Raw genomic sequence first — 26526 nt, forward strand, 5'->3', positions numbered from 1 at the left:
CAGTCACAGTCCCAGGATTTTTAACTGGTGTTTTGGGATTCAATATCCTGCGAAAACTGCAATCGTTTAACCATGGTGGAAGAAACACGGTTTATTGTTGCTGCACTTGTTAAAATATCTTTTTGTTGCTCAGTATTACAGACCAACCTTTCCTTTGCCGCAGGGATCTATCTGTAGCATCTCTGGCAGCGGCATCACAGGCACTTTGGGGGCAGGATTTTCCCCTCGGCAATTTGGGGGCGGGGCCCGCTCGCTGAGGGGAAAATTTCGTGGGATGATGTCAGGAGGAACCCCCAACGTCAACCCGGTCCCATTAAGTATTCAGGAAGGCGGGTGGACATTGCGATCAGCTGTCCACCCGCCGACCTGTCAATGTCCAATTGAGACCATTGACAGGATCATTAACCCAATTAAAGGACCTGCCCATCCAACCTTAAGGTCAGTGGGCCAGCCAGGAGCCCCGGCGGGGAATAGAAAAAACATGAAACCTCATCCACCGGCGGGATGAGGTCTCATGTCCATTCTTAAAAACTTTAATAAAGTTTCTGTGATATTTATTAACATTGTCACATGAGGGGGACATGTTAATAATTTTTTAATTTTTCTATTTTTAAACTTTCAAAAGCTTTCAGCGATCTCCCTGAGGCAGCACTTAGCCTCAGGGAGATGTGCGCTGTTTCACGCCCGTGCACCAGAGAGCGCACTCTGACAGTTGGGGAATCCCCCCCTCCCCCGCACAGGAAGCACACAGTGCCTCCCGACGGGTGTCACGTTGGGCGGGCCTTAATTGGCCCGCCCACTTAAAATGGCGGTGGTGCCCATTTCGGCAGTGGCGATTGGCTGCCCGCCCACCGCTGAGCTAGTGGGGCCCACCCGCCCATCAAGGGCAAAATTCTGTCCCTGTGACTGCACGTCTGGTTAAAGCACCCCCTGCAGTTGCAGTGGCTGCAAACAGAGACTAAAAACAAAATAATGCAGATGGTGGAAATCTGAAATAAAAAGACAAATGTTGGAAACGCTCACCAGGTCAGGCAGCATCTATATCATGTTTTAGGATCAGTTATTGTAGAACAATGAACCTTCTTAGGACACAGGCACCTGCAAAAAGACAGACAGGCGGTGAAAGTCGCTTAGGTAAATTGGCAAGTTTCATTGTTTATGGTTGCAATTTGAGTGAAGTGTAAATTGTCAGGAAATGAGAGTATGTGACAACAAGAGAGGTCAAAACTTCTCAAAATAGCTAAGAAAATATTTTTAATGCACTATAAGAAAATTGTGTTTTTATAATTTCTGTGTATAATTGTTAAGGTTGCTCTATTTCATCTCCTTCAGAGAAAGGGCCCTGGTTTCAATGAATTTGTTCAGTATTGTTCCAGTTCAATGTTTTATGCAGCCTTTTTATTAATTGCTACATCCACTTGCATATTAAGCCTATTAAAGTTGCATGATATTGCTTGTTTGATGCTGCCTGATTAATCAATCCAGAGAGAAGAATTTAAAGTTTTGATGGCTCATTTCAAACGCAAGGTATTATTGAAGTTTTTACATTCCTTGAGATCAGTAGATAGCGTTAGATTCCCTTTAACGAACCTCAGCTCAAATGATTTATCAGGTTTTTGTTTTTTCACCTAAAGATCAGTCACTCTGATGTAAATAAATTAAAATCACAAGTTCCATGCCGATTTGAGGGAAATCTAAAAAGCTGCCACTTCCCTTTTGGGGTGGGGTCATTGAACTAAACGTGTTCATGTAATACATTTGTTTAGATCTTACTTTGTTTGAGTTCTCCATTCCAGACGAATTATATTGGGTAGATTTGATAATCTATCCACACTTGTCAAGGACGAGAGCCACTGAATTAACGAGGGTCAGTACATCACATTGACGTAGAAAATGGCACTTCTATTGTGTAACTTGGTACCGCACTACAACCATCTGGGTAATAAAAGTATGTATTCCTTCACAGTTGTTGGGTCAAAATCCTGGAACCCCCTTCCTAACAGCGTGGTGGCTGTACCTACACCGCATGGACTGCAGCGGTTCAAGAAGGCAGCTCACCACCACCTTCTCAAGGGGCAATTAGGGATGGGCAATAAAAATGCTGGCCCGGCCAGCGACGCCCACATCCCATGAATGAAGTTTTAAAATGAGTGCCTCACATTGACCCAGTTTATCATAACCCCTTTTTAAAGCACAACATCTGTTCAGATGCAATCTAAAATGAGTTAAATTGGACAAAATATTGGAGGTTGATTTTAAAAAAAATTCGTTTAGCTTTAAGACCTCAGATGCTCTCTGCAGGAAGTGACTAAATAAGGTCAATCAAAGTTTCATCACCATACGGTGAGGAACACATGCGGATGGCCAGGTCCTTGCAAAATTCCAACTGTGGGTTAGAAAAAGTATCGTATTTTCCTGTACATTTGATTCTTTGAAGTGTCGACATCTGGAACAATAAATATTATTTGATCTCCCGTGGTGTGGCACACAGAGAGACAAGGCATGATGTTGCGTTCAGGCGGAGCAGGGAGAGATGGCAGTGATAATTGGGCCAAGGCGTACAGATGTAATGTAGTACTCATTTTAAATTTATACTGTTGCCTGCTTCAAAACTTTGTTTCACTAATCGTGTCCTGGTAGAGCACTGAAATTATTTTTTTTTTTTTAAAGAGGGGGTGGGAGTGGCGCTGTATTCGAATCTGTTTCAGTGGGCATCCATTTCTCAATGAGTGTGTTTTGTCAGCTCCCTGAGGAGGTGACCTTATAAAATATGGCTGTGAGCTGACCCAGAGTTACTTCAATGATGGCCATAGAGAAACCCATGGGGCACAGACCACCCGAACTGGGGGACTGCAGAATAAGGCTGGAAGGGCTGAAAGTAGGAATGGTAAAAAGGAAACAAAACAAAACGCCAACATTATTCAAAATCGTCAGCACAGATGCTGGTGCTCCATTTCCCACTTTTCATTTCTATGCTAGCAAGGGTGAGGACACATTTGCTGTGCTTCTTGAATCATGAAAGACTTCAGGCAATTTCATCCCAGGTGGTTTGGTGAATCCACATCAGCTTCCTCTGAACAAATTCTTTAGGGGTGATTAAACAGCAAGTGGCAGAAATGACTTAAACACATGGAGTATGTGGAATATTGCCAGAAGAAAACAGACTTGGGCAAGTGCGAGGTTAGCTTGCATTAGCAGAATTTACTGAACTGTTAACCGATAACCCTCACTTAAAATTTCACTAAGGTGTCCTAAAAGCGGGCCTAATTTAGATTCTACTGACAATAAAAGAAAGAATTGTGTGGCCTCAAAAAAACCTATTAACCTAGTAGAGAGGATTCTGTGACATGATATGTAAAGCATTACATTTTACACAATAGTGGTTGAGGCATTAGAATCTCAACTCTTGAATATTGACTGACACACTGAATGTTTAAAATATTAATGAACAGTGTAGGGAAAACAAATGTTTTTTTTCTGATTCTAGCTGGATTATGCAGGTTCGTAGCCAGAGGCAGCGATAGAGCCAGAGGGAGAGGGGAGGGAAGCCTAAAGAGAGACACTTCCCACATACTTGTTTCAATTCTCCTGTTTGTGCTCCATACGCTGGGGGGAGGGGAATCATATAGCATTAGGAGACCCAAGACGCTACTGTCAAACATTGTATAACAACTTGAAACCATCCAACAATATTGTTTTCTTTTTTTTTGTGGGGGGGGCTTTAAGCTCAAAAGTGCACGGTATAAATTTAATTTGGGGACCCGAAATAATTTCCTCAGTCCAGCTCTTTGTTTATGGCTGCTTAGGGATGGTTTTTAAAGTGATTCTAAGTTTCCAGCGAGGGCTTGTGCATTCCAAAACCTCTAACAGTGGGTAGGCCAGACCACAAAGAGTAGCTGAACCTAAACAATATTCTCTGTACACGTACCTGTCCCATCACAATCCTCCAGCAAGAAGACAGTGGCATGGCAGCAATCTGCCAGCGTATTATTTATTTTTAATCTGTTTTAGCAATTGACAGCCACAACAGTGCAGCTGAGTAAAGATGCCTGACTTAGCTCAAAGCTGACTCTCATCGGAGCCTGCAGCAAGAATACCAAAAGGCGAATTAAAAATTTAAGCGAACTAATTAAAATACAATGAACCATTTCAGATAGTTGTGGAAATTTTTTACTATTTAGTATATCCAATTAAAATTTAACACTGCTCTACAGATGCTCTATTTAACAGCGACGCTCAATTTTTTTGAAAAATTTGTGCCCAGCTCATATTTGAAAGTGTGAGGAATTACAGCCCAAACTCTAATTTAAAAGATATGCGAATCTATTCTTGAACGGAACTAACCATGTTAGTTATGACCCAGCTCTGAGCCAAGTGTAGGAAAAATAACACTTCTTTTTACCTGGTTTACCTGGATCCTCCACTGCAACACCAATGGCACCATTTGATTTAAGAAAGCAAGTAGTAAACTATTTGAGTAGAGAAATGAACATTTTGAACAGAGTGACAATAATTTGACTGAAGCTGATCCCCGAGTTAAATTATCCTTCGACCATGTCCCTGAAAATATAGTTTAAGAAAACAGGATTGGAAATGTCATCGAATAGGTGAAAAAGGAGGATTCAGACAGGGGAAGTTGCAAAGGCACGAGAGGAGGTAGGTTTATGTGTCACACAAGCTTCAAGGCAAACATTTGGTTAATCAAACCATATTTCTAAACTAGTAATTGAAGAACAAAGAAGTAGATCAGTTAGGAATGTCAATTGGATGGCCACTCACCCAACACAACTTTAATTGATGATGTCCTACACATTGAGCAAGCTAGGAAGGAACTTGCACTTGTACAAACCTTTCATGGTCTCAGAGCATCCCAAAGTATTACATAGTATTACAAAGTATTACATAGTCAGTGCAGTACTTGTGGTGTATAGTTACTACTGGAATGTCGACAAACGCAGCTGCCAATTTACACACAGCAAGGACCTACAAACATCTCATGAAAAAATGACCAGTGAATTTGTTTTAGCAGTACTGGTTGAGGGGCAAGTGTTAGTCTATGTACACTAACATATCCAACTGTTTCCCAAGTTATTCCTGGATTTCTTCCTCTACTGCCCTATTTAGAAATCCATTCTATTCCATATATTTGTCAATGTTGATCTGAGATCTTCCCGAGACCAATGCCAAATTTGCCACTCTCCAGTTTGAATCTGTGCCCCCTTATTCAACAAGCTATGATCTTTCGGGGCAGAATGTTCTGCCTGTCGGGCAGGCGGTGCCGGAGCAGGCGGGCATGGAGCCAATCAGTGCCCCCAATTGGGTCCGCGCCGCCATTTTATGTGGGTGGGCTAATTAAGGCCCGCCCAGCGTGACGGACGCCCGGAAGAGCTGTGCACTCCCTGTGCGGGCAGGGGGTGGGTGGGGGGGTTGTTACCTGAGTCAGGAGTGTACTCTTTTGCGCTTGCGCGTGAAAGGGTGCAGAAATCTCCTGGAGGTACAGAGTGCCTCAGAGAGCCAAGTTTTAAGGTTAAACAGTTTAATAAAGTGGTAAAAAAAAATTTATGACATGTGCCCTCAGTGAAACTGTCACATGAGCTGAGACATGTGCATTAATTTTAATAAAAAATTTTCTGAACATTATAAATCGTTCGTGAAACCTCATCCCACCCGTGGATGAGGTTCCATGAAAAATGCGAAGGCCGCCTGGGCTCTTTGCCTGCCCCCCCGCCAACCTTAAGATTGGACGGGCAGCTCAGCTAATTGCTTAAGTGACTTTTTAAACGGCCTTAATAGGCCTTCGACAAACTTGGCTGCGCGCCCGCCGAATTGAAAATCTAAATGATGCGCGGTGACATCGGGACGCACGCCCGACATCACCACACGTTGTTATACGTCTCAGCGAGTGGGCCCCGCCCCCCACTCGCCAAGCCAAAGATTCTGCCCTTGATTTACTTATTCTATACCATTTACCATTGGATAGAGCGCCTCTCGGTCACCTCCTCTCAAGGTGTTCCTGCTACCCCCAGTGTATGGAAAGTATAACAGACTCTTCATATTCAAAGCAATAGAAAAAAAAAAATTGGCATTTAAATATATTGGTATTTAAAAATGTGCTGGTGGATAGGTAAGGAAAATAATGCCCAAGAAAGCAATGTGCAACAGTAAAACTGTATTGAAACCTCTTATTTTGCTATCCCAACCCAACTCTATTAAAGAAGGTTATGGAGTTGTGATTGCTCTAACATTTTGAACAGGTGAGAATTCCAGTTCCCGGGAGAATTTCTCCTGCGTTTTAGCCACTGGGAAAGGGAGAGAATGAGCGTAGAATCTTCCCAATCTCTCAGCACCAGTTTTGTTCCATTGCATAAGTAGGGTGAAAGCACATGCTGTTGTGAGTGCCAACTGGCTAAACCATTCACCAGGATCTCCTGGCCCCATTGTGGGCAGGACCCTCTGTGGGCGAGGTGGCGCCCCAGCCAGAAGCCCATTGGCTTCCGGCAGGACCAGGAGGTGGCAGGAGGGTGTGGAAAATCCCGCCCATTCTTTTGATTCTTGAACGAGCTGATGCGGTAACCATCTTATTCTCTGCACTACCTATAATCACACTCTTTGCAGTATTTAATTGATAACCTGAAAAGGCCCCAAAAGTAGAAATGTTATAAAGAGAACTGGATTCTCATAGAAGTTACGAATCACAAATAAATGTAAACCAGTCTCTTGTGCCAGTGTATCTTCTGGGTACTATTGACAGGCAGACAGGTGGGAAAATTGTGTGAAAGTGAACACTTGAAAAATATATATTTTTTAAAACACTCACTCATAGCTTGAGCACGCGGCAGAAATGTGCATTCACTATAGCAGAATTAAAGGCATGTTGGCATACAATCATTGAGCAACATTTTCACTATCTTCTATTATTAAAAGGTCAACACTGGCTCTATCAGGTTTTACTTAACATTACGAATGAATTGCGAGGACAGTATTTTCTGTATGCAAGCTGTTCCTGGCTGTGGGATTTCCTGCTCTTTTGTCACTTAACCACTGAAATGGATTCCAGTTCTTTCCAACAGTATTATTTTGGCAGTAATAGCGAGATAACCCTTTGAATAAAAGTGAAGCCCAAGGGGTTATTCTGAAAGTGTTAATATATTAAGCTGCTTTCAGATGCAACGTCGAACAGATTGTACAGTAAAGGATCCTGAAACTGACCACACAAGAGCAGAGTTCGTTTTACTCAGGAGGCCTTGCTGAACCTGCTCATCAATTGATAAACCTCTCTGAGCAAGGGTTTCGTCTGAAGTTATGCCACTTTGCAGAGCAGGGCAGTGGTAGTGTATTTTTAGATTGGTTATATTGTATAACGCCCAGCTTCAACCTCCTTTTGAGTTATTTTGCTTTTTTATCACTTTCTACTCCATGCTAAAGAAATGAAAATCACATTTAAGCCAATTCCCTTTTCTGACCTTCCTGTTATTCAATCTTTCATTCATCTTCTCTCTATGCTAGGGATGCACTCTGAAAAATGGGCAAATATACTATGAGTGAAGTATTTGGAAGTGATGATCTTAAGGATGAGCTGTGATGTAAAAGCTGTCGAAGTGAAGCACCAGCAAAGCATTAAACTTGTATCGTCATTAAACTGACTGCCCTGTGCACTACCTCCCCTGTTTTATTCAGTTAATTTATTAATTTTTATTCGACTCACTAAGTACTGCAGGAGAAGCATTAAGCAGCATTCTGAGTTTAATCTTCAGGTATGAAAGCGTAAGAAATGCTTCAGCAAGACTGGAATCAGATCACTCTGTCAACCTGGGACACTTGGTATAGGTACATTAACACCTGCTCTTGCCTATATTGACAGCCGAGGTCAGGCCTGATGGTCTGCATAACATGATGGATCACTGTTCTCCCAATATTAAGCCCTTATTATTTTGGATTTCTGCACGATAGAAAACACTGGAGAGAAGCAATTGTGCATCGCATCCTGAATGGAATTTATTCTCCAGTGGAATCTGGGGGGCATGTTTCACAGTTTATTAGATTTCAGACATTTCTTCTGGTGTACTCTCCAACATCTTTGACTAGCGTTTTTATATATCTGGATGATTTTCTGTTTGGCTAAGTGATCTGATTCTAGTGTGTCACCTGAAAACCTTCGAGGTGTTCATCCCTGAATATCACCAGCAGTAAATTCTTCAGTTTGAAAATGATAAAAACAGATTAAAGGCAAACATGCGACCAAATGCTCAAGCTGTTATTTATATGCTGTTTCCGAAAATACAGTTCACACCTGGGCTGAGTGTGAAAAGGTTTAAGTAGGTTTCGATGAACTATTACTAATAGGGCACTTTAACTGAGAGAAATTTACAATACTAAGCAGCTGCAGTTGTAAAATAAAACAGGGTAAATTATATAAAAACAATTTAAATTAAATCACACTTCAGACCAGAAAACTCATGAGTAACTTTAGACTGAGAGCAAAATCCTGCTCCAGGAGTTCTTTACAATCACAGAATAAAGGAACTACAATAGAAACAAGACGTCTAGGGTGCAGATGCTGATTGCTGGTTTTGTCATCAACAATCCCTGACCTATTGACTATTCTGGACAAATAATTCTGTTAATTTTAGGCACAAAGAGATTAAGTGAAAACATGTCAGGAATCGGTTATCTTGCTTTGGGCCTGATAATGATTCAAGGGCTGTTTGTTGCTCTGATAGAAGCCAGCGGACCAGCAACAAGGTTTTTGATACATTCACTTTATTCTTAGGTCATTTTCTGTTCCTTTGGTGCAAACAGAATGTCATAAAATAGCATTCTGAAGCTGCACTGCATTTTATTTTTTTACAATTAACTGTACAAACAGCTTCGCTCCCCAGACTGAGATATGTTCTCGTTTTGAGATCCTTATACAAGCTATTTATCTGGTCACTAAAAGAGATTTTAAAAGTAACAAAGGGACATACATTCTACTCAGTTTAAAACTTGCTGCAAAATGCTTCTTTGTACAGAAAAGTCAAACATTAATAACTTTACCAGCTGCCGAATGCCACCAAAATGTGAATGAAAACTTGACCACATGGATGTGTAACAAATAGTTAATTAGTTAATTCATTAGTGTATGATGTTAGGAGCGATCACTAATGAGTATGTGTTGGTGTAAAATAGCGGCTATCAAAGTGCAATGCAGTGTAATCACTGGCACGAGGCACTGAGCAATAGATACGCAGTGTTTGTAAATGCTCAATTTTCATCATACACCAAAATGCACATTTCTAGCTAAATTCAAACCAATTTTTGAGTCACAAGTGTTAAAGCGACTTGTATCTGTTAGCTATCTGAGGGTTTGCTTTTCAAATGTTATCAAGCTGCTGCAATAAAAGAAAACCTGCAACTCGAAGCTTATAAAGCACAGCTATCTATTATATCTACTTTAATTTCTCTTTTGGGAACCAAACCACAGCATATACTCCATCTTCATAGGCCTTAACAGCACTGTGGCTGTCGTGAGTTATGTTTACTGCAGTTGGACACAGCGGGCATCAGCCACTGAATACCGACAATGGCTTCCAGCGCAAGTGTCTTTATAAAATCATGATAAAAGTAGAACCATAAAACCTTTATTCAGCCACTTCACAATGCCCACAATAGACAGCGTGCAAAGTTATGAGAGAAAATGGCTTCCCCATTAAATTGAACCATCACATAATGGGAGCCTGCAGGGACAATCACCTGAACTGTCTGGACTCACACAAACCAGGTACAGTTTACTACAGTGTATTTGGTGTTATCGGGTGTTGCTTCCTTTCTTTTGGGGAAATACAAATTGATAATTAAATTAAATGATTATTTATTTCTTTCGTTCACATTAACCCTCGGAATTAATTTGAACTAGGTTTGTATGGGATAGTTGATCCAAATGTGCTCCAGATTTGCCACTACTAATCACTCTCACTTTGGAAAGCTCAGTTGATGAGTTTATTGCTTGCTATCGTGTGAGCTCTCACTGAGAAGATGGTCACAGGTTCAATTAGTGGTCAATTATCTGATATCAGTCCTGACAAAGCAAGAGACCTTGCAACTACCCATCGCACCCCTGGACAGAGAAAGGGGGAGAAAGAAATAGTCAGGACTTGAATTCTTCCTCCTGATCATTTTTCCAGGAAACCTTGAAGGAAATTTCTCATTTGTGAACTTTTGGTGAGGACTGAGAGGTAGTGATGTCCTCTCCATGGTCAATTAGACAACTAACACTCGGGGCCGAATCGGCCCAGATTTGCACTAGGTGTGGTAATGGGTGTGAAAAAAGATATTTCACCCGCCGACAGCAACAGTGGGTTTTCACACCGTATCGTTCTCTTCCTGCCTCATTAATTATGCAGTCAGATTGCTGGCAGCCGGCCTCTGATTTGCCCACCACGCTGTTACCTCACCGCTTCCTCACGCTGGGCACCATATTTAAACTGCAGCCACGCACACAGTTCTCAACGCTCGCAGCCCAGGACTGTTCCAGTGAAGACATGGCCCCAAAAGCTAAGAGGAGTGTAGTCCCCCGATTCAGTGATCCATCCCTGGGATGCCTTCCGGATGCAATGGAAGTCCACCACAATGTCCTCTACCCCCGCTCTGGCCGCAAGAGGACCATCAGTCTCACCACTCCGACTTGGGAGGTGGTGGTGGAGGTGGTCAGTGCCAACGCTGTACACATGAGGTCAGCCAGCCAGTGCAGAAAACAGATGTATGATCTCATTCGTGCCACTGGTGTAAGTCAACCATCTCATCAATCTTAAATCACCCAGTCACAAACCCATCACACATTCACTGGCATCTCACTCACTGCCAGCTCAAGGGACATCACCACTCACTCTCACACACACACCCTCACATCTCCATCTGGCCTCATCTCCCCTGGAGACCCAGAAGGAAAAAAACAGTAAAAACTGGGAAATAAGAATAGTGATCTGAACTGTTTTTTCCCTTCTGGAGATAGCCGCCTCATCCCAGCCATGTCTCCACTCAGCACACACGCACACTTGGCATCCTTCTCATTTGGCCTGGCAGGCACCTTGCTCACACTCTCTCCATCTGTCTTTATGCAGGACAAGATTGTGCATAATCAACGGGAGAGGTCCCAGGCCGGGGGTGGAGTGCTGGACATCAAGGCCCTCACTCCGTTCGAGAGTCGCGCATTGGAGCTGGCCGGAGAGGACGTGGACCGTTCCTGCAGTGATGGCGAAGTCTGCGGTGAACACTCATGTGAGGATCCTGCCCCACATCAACCCTGAGTCCACTGTTCTGTGTTCAACATGCTGCCAAGCACTAATAATCTCCTCTTTCTGTCCTTGGCACATCTGACACGTCGCCCTCAGGTAACCTTGACCCTGACCCCAGCGCTGAGAGCACCGGGGATGAGGACCCTGAGGGCAGCACCATTGAAGACCCGTCACAGCCTCACCCACACCCTCCACCAGCGCAGCAACACACACCTCAGTGGGATCTAGATGTGGAGCAGCCTCAGGATAACAATCTGGTGAGCACAGCAAACAATCTGTTCCACAGCTGGCGGACGCAGGGACATCCTTGGTCATCAGCACTCGGAGGACGGCTGGAGACAAGGAACCTACTGAGTCCGAGTCAGATGATGAGCCTCTGGACTTGGTCCCCAATCAGTTGTTGGAGCTGCAAAGACAATCACGGGAATATCAGAAAGGGATGCCTGGTGCACTCCTCAGATTGCAAGGGACAATGGAGGAGTCTGTCTGCCTTCAGTCCAAGGTGATAGTGCCAGCATACTGGCACACCAAGTTCAACACTGGCAGGATGGCGCCTGCCATTGAGACCTTGGGTCCAGGACGTTACTCCTGCACTGCTACACGGGCTGAACTCCATCGCTGATGCCATAGTTGGCCTCCAACAGTGTCAATGCGGGAGGGGTGTGGGGCAGCTCGATATCACTCAAGCTCCCCCTTCTCTTCAAGGAGTCAGCCAGGGGCCATCGGGCACCCATATGGAGGAGGATCAGCAGCTCGACACCTCAGGGCCATCCACCCAGGTGACTCCAGGAACGTCTGGCCAATCCAAATCCCCTCTTCCTGTGAGCCCCTCGCAGCTCCAGCTCCACAGGCTAAGGAGAGTGCAGCTGGCCCACAGCAGGACCCCCAAAGCAGGCCGGGGCCCTCCAGGTCTCGGCCCTCCAGAGGATGCATGCTTAAGTCAACACAGACAGGGCGTTGCAGTTAGCAGGCTGCCTCCATTTCCGCTGTGGATGTTGGGGGAGCACCAAGACATAGCGGCAGGGTTAGGAAAGTTAAGAACATGTAATTGCACAGCCTGGGCACGGGTGTTAATCACTTGTACATAATGTTCACTATTATAAATAAACTCCCGAGAATCTGTCCCTGCCTATTGCTCCTTGTTCTGATGGTCAGTGTTTATGTCACTCAAATGTGAAACCTTGGTTCCTGCACAAGATAAAGGCAGGTGTCTCAGTCCAGGGCCTCTTCCCTGTGCAGTGTGTACCCTTCAGACCAAATTGATGGCTTCACACTCACTGGACACATTAGAGATACCTGCACCTCGATGGTGCTGGTCATTGTTACCTGAATGTAGTGGGCAGGCGTCACAGAGTTCCGCCATTCTCTCTGTGTGGCTCTCAGCACCTTTAAGGTGGGGTTGGCCCCCGTCTCGTCAGTATCTGTGACCGGTGACGCTGTGCTCCTGAAGGGTCCAGGTGCTGAAGGCTGACCAAGGATCAGGTGCATTTAAAGTTTCACGGCTGCATCTCCAAGATATGACTTGACCATGGAGCGCAAGCGAGCTTCCCTCAGCCAGAGAGGAGTCAGACACCCACAGGGGTTATGTGAAGATCTATGAAGTGTCCTCACTGCATTTCGTCATCATCCCCATGGAATCTAGTGATCCTGGAATCTAGGGCCTCCACTGTGTCTCCGTGACATGAGCCTGAGCACTGAGGGTATGTTTTTTTTCATTCATTCACGGGATGTGGACTTCGGTGTTTGGGCCAGCATTTATTGCCCATCCCTGGTTGCCCTTGAGGAGGTGGTGGTGAGCTGCCTTCTTGAAAGACTGCAGTTCATGTGGTGTAGGTACACCCACAATGCTGTTAGGGAGGGAGTTCCAGGATTTTGACCCAGCAACAGTGAAGGAACGGCGATATTTTTCCAAGTCAGGATGGTGAGTGACTTGGAGCTGGTGTTCCCATCTGTCTGCTGCCCTTGTCCTTCTAGATGGTAGTGGTCATGGGTTTGGAAGGTGCTGTCTAAGGAGCCTTGGTGAATTCCTGCAGTGCATCTTGTGGATGGTACACACTGGTGCTACTGCGCGTCGGTGATGGAGGGAGTGAATGTTTGTGGATGTGGTCCTAATCAAGCCCTGGATGGTGTCAAGCTTCTTGAGTGTTGTGGGAGCTGCACTCATCCAGGCAAGTGGAGAGTATTCCATCACACTCCTGACTTGTGCCTTGTAGATGGTGGTCAGGCTTTGGGGAGTCAGGAGGTGAGTTACTCATCGCACGATTCCTAGCCTCTGACCTGCTCTTGTAGCCACAGTATTTATATGGCTAGTCCAGTTCAGTTTCTGGTCAGTGGTAACCCCCAGGACATTGATAGCGTCGGATTCAGTGATGGTAATGCCATTGAATGTCAAGGGGCGATGGGTAGATTCTCTCTTGTTGGAGATGGTTATTGCCTGACACATGAGTGGCACGAATGTTACTTGCCACTTGTTAGCCCAAGCCTGGCTATTGTCCAGGTCTTGCTGCATTTGGACATAGACTGCTTCAGTATCTGAGGAGTCGCAAATGGTGCTGAACATTGTGCAATCATCAGCGGACATCCCCACTTCTGATTTTATAATGGAAGGAAGGTCATTGATGAAGCAGCTGAAGATGGTTGGGCTGAGGACACTACCTTGAGGAACTCCTGCAGTGATGTCCTGGAGCTGAGATGACTGACCTCCAACAACCACAACCATCTTCCTTTGTGCTAGGTATGACTCCAACCAGTGGAGGGTTTTCCCCCTGATTCCCTTTGGCTCCAGTTTTGCTCGGGCTCCTTGTTGCCACACTTGGGTAAATGCTGCCCTGATGTCAAGGGCAGTCACTCTCGCCTCACCTCGGGAGTTCAGCTCTTTTGTCCATGTTTGAACCAAGGCTGTAATGAGGTCAGGAGCTGAGTGGCCCTGGGGGAACCCAAACTGGACGTCAGTGAGCAGGTTATTACTAAGCAAGTGCTGCTTGATAGCATTGTTGATGACCCCTTCCATTACTTTATACACAGGAGTCAAACGTTCACAGGTGCAAGGTGAGGATGTCAGGACTGTCCTCACTGCTTCTCAACATCATCCTCTACCAATCTTGTGGCTATGAGGGTCTCCGAAGTGCACCTACCTCATCTGGCCAGCGCGATGGCCTCATCACCAACATCCTCGCCTTCAAGGACCTCATCGCCATCATCCCCTTTGATGTCCTCCTCATCGGATGAGACGTGCAGCTCTTCAATCTCCTCCTCAGCCAGGTCCTCCCCCCCATTGCAGCGCCAGGTTGTGTAGCGCACAGCAAGCTACAATGGTGTGCGACAGCCTCTGGAGACTGTACTGCAGTCTCCACTGGACCTGTCGAGGCACCAGAACCTCATTTTCAAAACACCAAACATTTACTCCACCAAAGTTGGGGTTGCAGCATGAGTCTCATTATACCACCACTCTGCTGCAGTCTGCGGCCGCCGCACTGGCATCATCAGCCACCTCCTCTGCGGGTAATCCTTGTCCCCAGGAGCCAAACCTGCAGCCTCTGTGGACCCTGGAAGATGTCAGGGATCTGAGACCTGCTAAGGAGATAGGAGTTGTGGACGCTCCTGGGATTCATGCGCAGACCTGTAGGATGCATTTGTGGTGGTCACAGACCAGCTGAACACTCAGCGAATGGAAGCCTTTGTAGTTGACGTAGTTGACTGCTTGTTACCACGGGGGCCATCTAAGTGGATGCCCTCCATGTCCCCGTGGCACTGAATCCTGAGGCAGGTGGCATATGTGACCGACCAGTTCCCTGGTCACCACTTGGGTGGCCAGTGTTTAGTACACTTCATGGCTGTCCGAAGCTCCACCCACCTCCGCCCAACTCCACTTGACCGATTAGCGGCAGCTTTGGCCACCGGACTGCATGATGTGCTCCCAGGTCAGGCACAGACACACTTCTAACTCGCACTGCAGGTCTACGCTGTTAGCTTGGACCATGGGAGATACTGGTCCAAACCTTCATAAAGACATTGCAAGAGGCTCTGAGCGCCTCCAGTGACTGTGTCACTGTTATGTTTTAACTGTGGGTCACTTTGCTCGTGAGCTGTTTGCACCCTTATCTGTCAGCAGGCGAGTTGATTACAATATATGGCAGATGCAGAAACTGATATGAAATGAAACACATACTATTAATTTAAACAAACCACAGAGCATTAACAGGATGTGTGCTTCCCCAGCCAGACCCTACTCCAGACTAACATTAACATGTAGCCTGGGCTACACAGCTATTGGGTCTTACAGTCAGGTTGTCAATCTGCTCACAGTCTCTTAAAGGTGTATTACGCCTCAGATTACCACAGCCACCTTTCACAAGGAGATTCTACAACTTGCCCAGTCCAGCAATCGTCCTGACTCCCCCTAAAACACACGTCAATTTGCAGTGAAACATTCTGGAGCATTTGGTGGCACTTTCATGCTTTTGCAGAAGAGCTTCAGAGGCCTGACTCCCAGCCTGTCAATGGAGCTGCAGCTGACCAGTCTCCGCTATGGAAGAATGCTCTTCCAAGTGCATTGCCCTTCCCTCACCCTCACCCTCACCTCCCCCGCCCCCCCTTCACCCACAGCACGTGCTCTTGTACTTCCTTCAGTCTGTGCTGCCTTGCTCACCTCCCCCCCACCACCGCCCCCAACCCCCAGCACCACAGCCTCACCCACACTGGAGCCCCTTCCTCCAGCACCGCACTGAAAACCAGCCGGGAAAAAGCAACTTGCCTGTGGCCCAGCGCCTTTTCCGAGATGTCCTGTGGGTGATGGTCGTGATCGCTGCGCAAGGCTGTGTGCGCGCTCACCCCCGAGTTCCCCTCAAAGTTCAGCTCGCCAGGCGCACGCCTTTTAAAGGCAGCCACGAAGCCGTTCTGAAGTCATGGCGGTAAATCTGAGGTGGGGGGATGATTCCGGCGTCAGGGCACAATAACGAGATGCAATTGCATTAAAATTAACTTCTCGATGTTGGATGGCGGGAAACACAACCCGCCATTGACGGGAAACGCGACCCGCCATTGACGGGAAACGCGACCCCGCCATTGACGGGAAACGGGAAACACAACCCGCCATTGACAGGAAACACAACCCGCCATTGACGGGAAACACAACCCGCCATTGACGGGAAACGCGACCCCGCCATTGACGGGAAACGCGACCCGCCATTGACGGGAAACGCGACCCCGCCATTGACGGGAAACTCGACCCCGCCATTGACGGGAAACTCGACCTGCCATTGACGGGAGACGCGACCTGCCATTGACGGGAAACGCGACCCCGCCATTGACGGGAAACTCGACCTGCCATTGACGGGAAACGCGACCCGCCATTGACGGGAAACGCGACCCCGCCATTGACGGGAAACTCGACCTGCCATTGACGGGAAACGCGACCCGCCATTGACGGGAAACGCGACCCCCCCATTGACGGGAAACGCGACCCCGCCATTGACGGGAAACTCGACCCGCCATTGACGGGAAACGCGACCCGCCATTGACGGGAAACGCGACCCCCCCATTGACGGGAGACGCGACCCCCCCATTGACGGGAGACGCGACCCCCCCATTGACGGGCGGAGCAGACTATCGCAAACTGGTTTCGCGACGGCGTGAAACCGATTTTTGGCCATCTTGTCATAGCGTCTGTCCCCTGATGCCTGCTGCCAATGAGACCAGACGATTTCACCCTTGGTTTCTACTCTCATACACCAATGGCCACTTGGGTATGGCTGCAGGTATCCTTAGCACTGTATCCCTGCATGCATCACCTTGGGGGAATAGGGAGAAAGACAGCGAGAGAGAGAGAAAAAATAAATCATCTAACACTCATCAAAACTGTCAAAAATCAGATCGATGGTACATGATCTCTTAAAAACATGCCCTTGTTAGTACGAAAGCCAGCTTGATCATTTTGAAAAAGGATGAAGCCCTTATTTTGACCATTCACTTGCATGGAGAAAACTCTCTTGCATAGAGTGCAGCTGTCCAAGGTGTCAAGGTGCTTTTCGGTCATACGCCAGCCACAGTTTGGCAGCTCAAAGTACAACACCAGCTGGGAAGCCTAGGGGAATAGTAAAACCTACAGGACAAAATGACATAATGCAAATGCACATTTGTCAGAAAACACCAGGGATGATCTGGGGTCATATTGAACAAAGACTGATCATGCCAGTAACCCGGAGTAAAATCCATCACAGGACATGTGGATTTGTTTTATTCATTCTCTGACATGTATTTGCTAAAAGAAAATAGCTGTGAAGAGATCAAATATACTCACTACTCCAACCAACACTGCTGTACACAGATGGATGCTGAATAATGATACTTCTAGACTGACCTAATACACGACACAAAGATCATTACATGTACAGTTAGTAAGTGTTTAAAATTTCTGTACTACATTTACAATACTTAAGAAACTCAGGAAAAAAAATCAGCATTGTCCTCCATTTAGTAAACGCAGCAGTGAATTTGGACAATTGTTTTTATTCAGAAAACTGCCCTTGAGCGCAGCTCCTTTGATGCTCATTCTCCGCATTTCTAACCAATCTCCTTTCATCTGTTCTACTCCTGCAGGGTGGCCTTCATAAAAGAAATACTTTGATTCCTGGAAGTGAGAAAGTTTGCATGCTTGAAAAGGTCAAAATAACTTTTATTGACCCACTAAGCTGGCCTAAAGCACTTGCTGACAATATTAGGCTGCATCACTTTGGCAGGCTCTACCAAAGTGGTTTCACTAGAAAAATAAGATTGTTTTGGCTTATTCTCCCATATTTCAAATGCAACAAAATGCCTTTTTCATTAAAAGGGGATGTAAGTGGCTTGAGCATTAAAGACATTTTCAGGATAAAATATTGGGCAGGGACGTGCATAATGTGCTTGAAGATGTATTTGAAAAGAAACTCTCCAGTAAGCAGAGAGTATTTCTGCTCGGCTTTTTAACATGCTGCACATATTTTATTGGCTTCACCTTCTTGAACTATTCCTTCATGACAGGTCTTGGGCACAGTTTATGCTCCTTTTAATGGTGTAAGCTGTTTTGTTTTGATATTAGAACACTTTCCTCCAGGGTCATCAGAAAAATTAATTATTTTCCAATTTGTCTTCAATTTTTCATTACACTGTCAACATTCTCTGTTTAAAATCTCATTGAGCTACACCTTCATATGTGGCAATTGGAAAGAATCTTGAGGTAATGACATTATTAAGGTGCCCAGAAGAAATCTCAACCCTAAGTTTTTTTTACTGATGTCACCTGGACTAATAGGCTCACTATATTCCATCACATCGACACAAACTATGTATTTAGTTCGGGTATGATGACACCAGAAGTCCACCTGATTAAATGTGGGGCCAGATCCAGGAGGTAATATTTATTTTAATATGTAGTGTGAGCAGAGAGCTGACAAGTCCGTCAGCTCTTTAGACCATAAGACCATAAGACATAGGAGCAGAAATTAGGCCAATCGGCCCATCGAGTCTGCTCCGCCATTCAATCATGGCTGATAAGTTTCTCAACCCCATTCTCCCGCCTTCTTCCCGTAACCTTTGATCCCCTTACCAATCAAGAACCTATCTATCTCGGTCTTAAATATACTCGATGACCTGGCCTCCACAGCCTTCTGTGCCAATGAATTCCATAGATTCACCACTCTCTGGCTAAAGAAGTTTCTCCTCATCTCTGTTCTAAAAGGTCTTCCCTTTATTCTGAGGCTGTGCCCTCGGGTCCTAGTCTCTCCTACTAGTGGAAACATCTTCCCCACGTCCACTCTATCCAGGCCTTTCAATATTCTGTAAGCTCTTTCTGTACATTGAAGCTTACCTGGCATTAAGGTTTGTAAATACACATGAGAAGCTCATAATCCTTGAGCAGACAGTAACATAGGAACCTGGTGAAGCTACAATTCAGGGCCACGAGCATGTTAAATAACAGTAGCAGCATTCTATAGACATCACTAAGCGATAGGGGAGGTAGTGGCATAATGGTATTGTCACTGGACTGGTATTCCAGAGCCCCAGGGTAATTACAAGGGCAATTAGGGATGGGTAATAAATACTGGCTTAGCACCCCATGAACAAATAATAAAAAAAAACCACAGCAAATGGATCAGTTCTTGCCACATCCAGTTATGAATGATGGGGGACAATTAAAGAACTAATCAAAGAAGGAGGCTCCACAAACATCCCCATCAATCTTGGGGGGGTCCAGCACATCAGTGCAAAAGTCAAGGTTGAATGAAGCACTTGCCAACCATCTTCAGCCAGAAGTGCCGAGTGGATGATACATCTCAGCCTCTTCCTGAAGTCTCCAACATCACAGATGCCAGTGACAATTCAATCCACGTGATATCAAGAAACAGCTGGAACCCACTGGATGCAACAAAGACCATAGGCCCTGAGGATCTGGCTGTAGTACTGAAGGCTTGTGCTCCAAAACTAGCTGTGCCCCATGCCAAGCTGTTGCCATGCATCTCCAATACTGGCATCAACCTGGCAATGTGGGAAATTGCCTAGATATGCACTGCCCACAAAAAGCAGGACAAATCCAATCAGCCAATTAACACCCAATCAGACTATTGTCAACCATCAGTAAAATGATGAAAGTTGTCATTGACATTGTTAACTAGGGGCAATAATTCAGCAACAACCTGTTCACTGATGCCCAGTTTGGGTTCTGGCAGTACCACTTGGCTCCAGACCTCATTACAGCTTGGCCCAAACATGGATGAAAGAGCCAAAGTCCAGAGGTGAGGCCAGACTGACTGTTGTTGGCATCAAGGCAGCAATTGACAGAGTGTGGCATCAAGAAGCCCGAGCAAAATTAAAGTAAATAGGAATCAGGGAGAAAACACTCCCCTCGTTGGTGTCATAGCTAGTTCAGAGGAAAATGGTTGTGGGTGTTGGAGGTGAATCGTGTCAGCCCCTGGACATTATTGCAGGAGTTCTTCAGGGTAGAATCTTCACCTGTTTCACCAATGACTTTCCCTCCAGAATAGGGTCGGATGTGGGATATTCACTGATGATTGCAGTGTTCAGTACTATTCACAACTCCTCAGATACTGAAGCAGTTCATGGCTACATGCAGCAAGACCGAGGCAACATTTAGGCTTGGGTTGAAAAGTGGGAAGGAACATTCATGCCACATGAGTACCATGCAAGAGAATCTAGCCATTCCCCCTTGACACTCATCAGCGTTACCATCACTAAATCCCTCACCATCAACATCCTGGAGGTTATCGTTGATCAGAAGCTTAACTGGACCATCCATACAAGTACTGCAGGTTGGAGGCTGGGAATTCTGGTACACGGCACAAGTCAGGAGTGTGATGGAATACTCTCCATTTGCCTGGATGAGTGCAGCCCCAACAACACACAAGGAGCTCGACACCACCCAGGACAAAGCAGTCTGCTTGTTTAGCTGCCCATCCACCGCCATTAGCATTCACTGTGAGAGCAAAGTGTATCATCGAGAAGACGCACAGCAGCAATTTGCCAAGGTTCCTTTGACATTATCTTGCAAGTCTGCTACCTGTACCGCCCAGAAAAGCAAGGGCATCAGACACATGGGGCAGAAATTTCCTCCCATCAGGAGGTGTTGTACGGGGGTGGGTGCGAACCCGATCGGCGCCCCCGATCGGGGCCACGCCGCCATTTTACGTGGGCTGGCCAATTAAGGCCCACCCAGTGTGACGCGCGCCCGGAAGCGCTGAGCACTCCCTGTGCAGGTGGGGTGACGCGTTGGGGGGCTTTCCCTGAATTGGGGCCTGTGCTCTTTTGTCCATGCACACAAGAGAGGGAGAGAGAGGGAGAGAGCTCAGAAATCTCCCTGAGGCACAGAGGTGACTCAGGGAGATTAGATTGAGGTTTAAAAATTTAAATAAAGAAAAGGAAATATTTTAAGACGAGATAGTGTCACATGAGCTGGGACATGTTCATGAATTTTGATTAAAAAAATTTATTTAATTAATGAAACCTTCATGAAACCTCGTCCCGCCCGTGGATGAGGTTCCATGAAAAATGCGAAGGCCGCCTGGGCTCTTCACCTGCCCCCCAACCTTAAGGTTGGTCGGGCAGCTCAGTTAATTGTTTTAATGACTATTTAAATGGCCTTAATAGCCTTGCCGAACTGAAAATCTAAATGATGTGCGGTGATGTCGGGATGCCTGCCCCCTCTCGCTGACCCAAAAACTCTTCCCATGGGAACACCACCACCTGCAAGTTCCCCTCCACATCACAGGCTATCCTGACCTGGAACCATATGGCTATTCCTCCACTGTCGCTGTTATAAAATCTCAGAACTCCCTCCCTAACAGAATTGTGGGTGTACCTGCACCAGATGGACTACAACAGTCCAAGAAGGCGGCTCTCACCACCACAGCCTCAAATGCAATTAGGGATGAGCAATAAGTGCTGGCCTTGCTATCCTATGATTGAATAAAAAACAATTTTGAAGTCTACAAATACCAGAAATGCCTGCTCACTCTCCGCCAGATATATCAGAACATTTTCAATATGTTAGCTTCTCATATTTTCTCTCCAACCCAATGTTTGCTGCGGTATTCACATGGTAATACAGGTATACTTTTTAAAGTTTTTTCAACATAATAATTCCTGGGGAGAGAGTGACAAAGGAACAGGCTATGTAATTTGGACCATAACTGTCAATAAATACTAGTGGGACCAGCCTTATACTCATTTATTTTGTTTTGTCATCTAAAAACTAAATATTCGTACCGGTAACTGCAGTTAGTTCTTATGATAGGTTGGTGTTTTGCATTCATTAGTACAACCAGCAGGCTGGTTTGGTTTCTCAACATTTGACTGTTAGAGTACAGCCTGGTCAGAATACAATTGAATTGATTTTCATCCCCTCTGCCTGACAGTAGAGCAATTAAAATAGCAGTGCAGCACCTACTACCTTATTCCTGATGTCCTTCAGGTCTCTGTTATTTTGACTTGGCCCTGAAACTGGCGAGAGCCTCATTAGCCAATTCCAGTTGGGGTCCTGCAGTGCCAAAAGGCCTGTGGTGCAACTTTGAATTACCAACGAGTGGGGTTTGCATCACATATGGTACTTGACACTGAGCTGCCTAATCAACAGTCCTTAAAACAACCATTGCAAGCTGCGTGTAAAAGTTTAACAAACAAGTTTGTAAATGATTTTTGTGAGGGTCGAGAGGAACGGTAATGCTTTTCCTGGCTTCACAAAAATTGACCCCCATGATGCTTGAATCACAATGGCTCCCCCAGGATCACCTTCCTATTCTCTTGATTCACCTGAATCGGCGGGGCTCCTTGGGGTACAGCTGCCGGAGAGTCCACTTCCTCTGATCTCTCCAAACCTGTAAGGAACTCACTACCATGACAGTAACTCAGCCCAAAAAATTGGTCAGGCCTTGAATCACAGGTGGAGGGCAAGTGAGGGCCGCAGTTGCACAGGAATCCACGCCGAATGTTCTAAAATGACTCAGATAAAAAATTGGCCAGACCATACAAGTAAAACCGCTTCCCTTGTAAGTACAAACAAAAAACTACTGCAGATGCTGGAAATCCAAAACAAAAACAGAATTACCTGGAAAAACTCAGCAGGTCTGGCAACATCGGCGGAGAAGAAAAGAGTTGGCGTTTCGAGTCCTCGAACTGACTGTTGAAGGGTCATGAGGACTCGAAACGTCAACTCTTTTCTTCTCCGCCGATGCTGCCAGACCTGCTGAGTTTTTCCAGGTAATTCTGTTTTTGTTTTCCCTTGTAAGCACTCTCCTTGCTAAATCAATCCAATTGTTGAATGCTAATTATCAGGAGATAAAACTATGGTGACGCTAATCCTACAGTGCAAGCAACATCACCAATCAATGGCACTGTGAGGATAGGCTGTTAATGTCAGCATATACAACCATTGAAGGACAAGAACAGATCTAAACTTTTTAACACCTCTCCAGATAGTATACACACACACACACACACACACACACATATATATGTGGTACATGTATTATATATATAGATGCATAAAATACATAGCCTTTTGAAAAAAATGGCTTTATGGCTTTTAGATAATCTTAGTGCATTGTTGAATGCATTATTTAGATAATCTTAGTGCATTGTTGAATGCATTATTTAGATAATCTTAGTGCATTGTTGAATGCATTACCTATGTATAATGAAGTCACAAAGGGTCATTGGAAATGACCCTTTGTGACTTCATTATACATAGGTAATGCATTCATATCAATTGAAAAACAATGGGTTAGTGCTTCAATAGCAGAGAATGGAATTTGGCAAGAATTCATTAAGACTTTGCATGATAATATCCCACAGTATCATTTCCAGACTGCAGTCATGATTCAGAATACCATTTGACCCTCCCTGGGAAATTACTGTCCTGTAAGCAGTCCTAGCTACATATTGTTGTACACATTTGAGCAGTGCATTTGCTCATTATTCAGACCAGGAGAAGATGGGACAGCGGTGGGGTGCTGTTTTCTGTTGTGCGACACATGCAAAATAATTCCAATTTATATTCCCATAAACGATCACATCAATATCATTATCGCACAGTCCGGAGAATAAGAGCTGATTTTACAAAACGGCACTTCCAGGAGCCTGACCCACTGGGAGCACATATCAGAAAATCACAGGCACATCGGTCATGTTTTTCATCGATATTACTTAAAAAATCTGAAGCACAACAGTGCAGTATTGCCTATATTGAACAAATTGATGATTTTTATATGTTAGCCAAAAATCTTAAACCATTTAAAGATTGGGATAATCTTTACATCAGAAGTGTGGGATAGCAGCTAGTTCCACATTCTTGATGCCTAATATGTTGCCTGTAGCTTAGTCACTGGGGGTTGTACTTTGTATCAAGGACAGAAGGTCCACAAAGTGGGCGAGCTCATGAAAGGGAAGCACATTCTATTCATGTGGCACAATATGCATTACAATGGAGAGTGCAGCCCACCATTCTCATTCATGTATAGAGTGCAATTCTACAATAGCACAACAGGGGGCAGGGGGCTCTGTACAAAATGCAAGCTCTCTGGATACAGCAAATAGTTTTAAAGCTAGTACTGCATGCCAAAAGTGGACAAGAGACACACACAAAATAAATGTGCATTTAGAATTATGTAAGATTTAGTAAAACTTCCACTGGTAAACTGCACATGAATTAGAGGTGGACAATACCAGGTTATTTTCATCTTACGTAATTAATTGTCCTTAGGTGAGGAATATCATATATTTCATTTATTGTATTTTTCCTGGCACCAGGAATTGGGGATGATATTTGTGACTGTCAACCTGGTAATAACGTTCTCTGAATACATTTACAAAAATAATCCATTTCAATATGCATTAATGCTCCCTACAGGAATAGATTCGATTTTCACTTATTATGCATTCTTCCAAATTTAAAGAACAGCGAATTCGTCTGTTAATTAACCTTTGCTTAAAACTAAACACTTGTGCATATAAAGTGAAACTCCAGCTATCTGGCAGTTTGTTGTTTACAACTTTAGATCTATTCCACAGAGAAATTCAAACATTGTGGGTTGAGGGGTTAATTGCCTTTATTTAAATATCATTGCAAGACCAGAGAGAAATACTTTGCTGTTGTGTGAAGCGTATCCATCGGAAGATTCAGAAATTGCCATTTTTTTTAGCTAATATATCTGACCTGGCTGCGGAGTGCGCTTGAGATGAGAGACTAAACTAACTAGTTTAGTTTAACAGAACAGCTTATGCGTAAACCTTACATTCTGCAGGTCTATCCCCTGAGGTTGTGGAGGGTTTTTTGTGTGTGTGTCGCTGTGCAATATTACTGCAGGGTTAATTATGGCCTTGATGTCTCATCCATCTTCACTTCGCCAGGAGGATGGGTAAATGGAATAAATCTTAAATGACTTCAAAGACTATTACCACCCTTTGTTGAAATGCCAGGAGGTGTGTTTGAAGCAAAGTAAAATGGTAAAATGGTCTGCTTCCCCCCCGAGGCATTCTACACATCGATCCAGACAAGAACTTATCAAACACATGGTGACTGAATGTGAATGTTAGCACTGGGGCTGGCTTCTGTATTCATAGCAAAGTGCTGGAGTGCCAAAGGACATGCACCAGATACCATAATCGGGCTGCTGTTCCAACGTGAAATTGTATGACTTCTGAGAGATTACAGCACTATTAAATTAAATCTTTCCCCATTGACTGCCCCGTACTGTACAAATACAGAAATTATAATGGGCCAGGCATTTTCTTTTTTGCTGATTCCTATGTCATTGCATCAAAGCTCCAGCTCCACATTGTGCATGAGACAGGTGAGCGGCTTTAGGGCCTTGGCCTATTGACCTATTAAATCACAGAATCGTACAACACTGAAGCAGGCCATTCGGCCCATCACGTCCATGCCAGCTGTTTAAAAGAGCTAGCCAAACTGTTCCACTCCAGAGCTGTTTCCCCGCAAACTTTGTAAAGTTTTCCATTTCAAGTCTATATCCAATTCCCCTTTGAAAAGTACTACTGCGTCTACCCCCCCAACCCTTTCAGCTCATTACAATTTGCTGTTTAAAAGAAGCTGATTTCTCTACTGGAGTTTTTGCCGCTCCTCTTAAATTTATCCTCTGGTTACTGACCCTCTTGCCAGTGGAAATAGTTTCTCCCCATCACATCAAAATCCCTCATAATTATGAACACCGCTATCGAATTCCCCTTTAACCTTCTCTGCTCTAAGGAGAACAACCTCAGTTTCTCTGGTCCCTCGTAACTGAAGTCCTTCATCCTGGTACCACTTTGGTAAATCTCCTCTGCACTCTCTCTAAGGCCTTGACATCCTTGTACATACTTACTGAAGTGTGGTGTGTGTCCAGAATTGGTCACAATAATCTAGTTTAGGCCCACCACACCAGTGATTTATGAAGCGTAAATCCATTGATTTTGTTAAATGCATAGTGCATATTGCTGTTAGTGTATATTAACTTCACCCCTGTTGCCTATTAACTAACAAATTGTGATTGAATACTAGAAACGTTTTTAAATTATCTAAATAAAACCTGGTATGTTCAGCCCAGTAAGGCAAAATCACAAGAAGTTTGGAATATTAACCATGTGCTAGAATTGGTTGTTTGCAAATGAATAAATCTAACCTACAACACGACAAGATTAACACGTGGAACTGGAGATTAGTTTCACCTGAATATATTGATGAAACTAATCATTTATCTTTTTTTTTTAAAAA

At 44.8% G+C, this 26526-nt stretch overlaps 1 protein-coding gene across 2 annotated transcripts in view; it reads left to right on the forward strand.

The window, feature by feature from the left end:
• The window catches only part of LOC144685409 (protein crumbs homolog 2-like), a 180025-nt gene that overhangs the window by 50960 nt on the left and 102539 nt on the right, over positions 1-26526 (forward strand). The window lies entirely within an intron of this gene.

The sequence above is a fragment of the Cetorhinus maximus genome, chromosome 10 (assembly GCF_964194155.1).
Source record: "Cetorhinus maximus chromosome 10, sCetMax3.hap1.1, whole genome shotgun sequence".
NCBI lineage: Eukaryota > Metazoa > Chordata > Chondrichthyes > Lamniformes > Cetorhinidae > Cetorhinus > Cetorhinus maximus.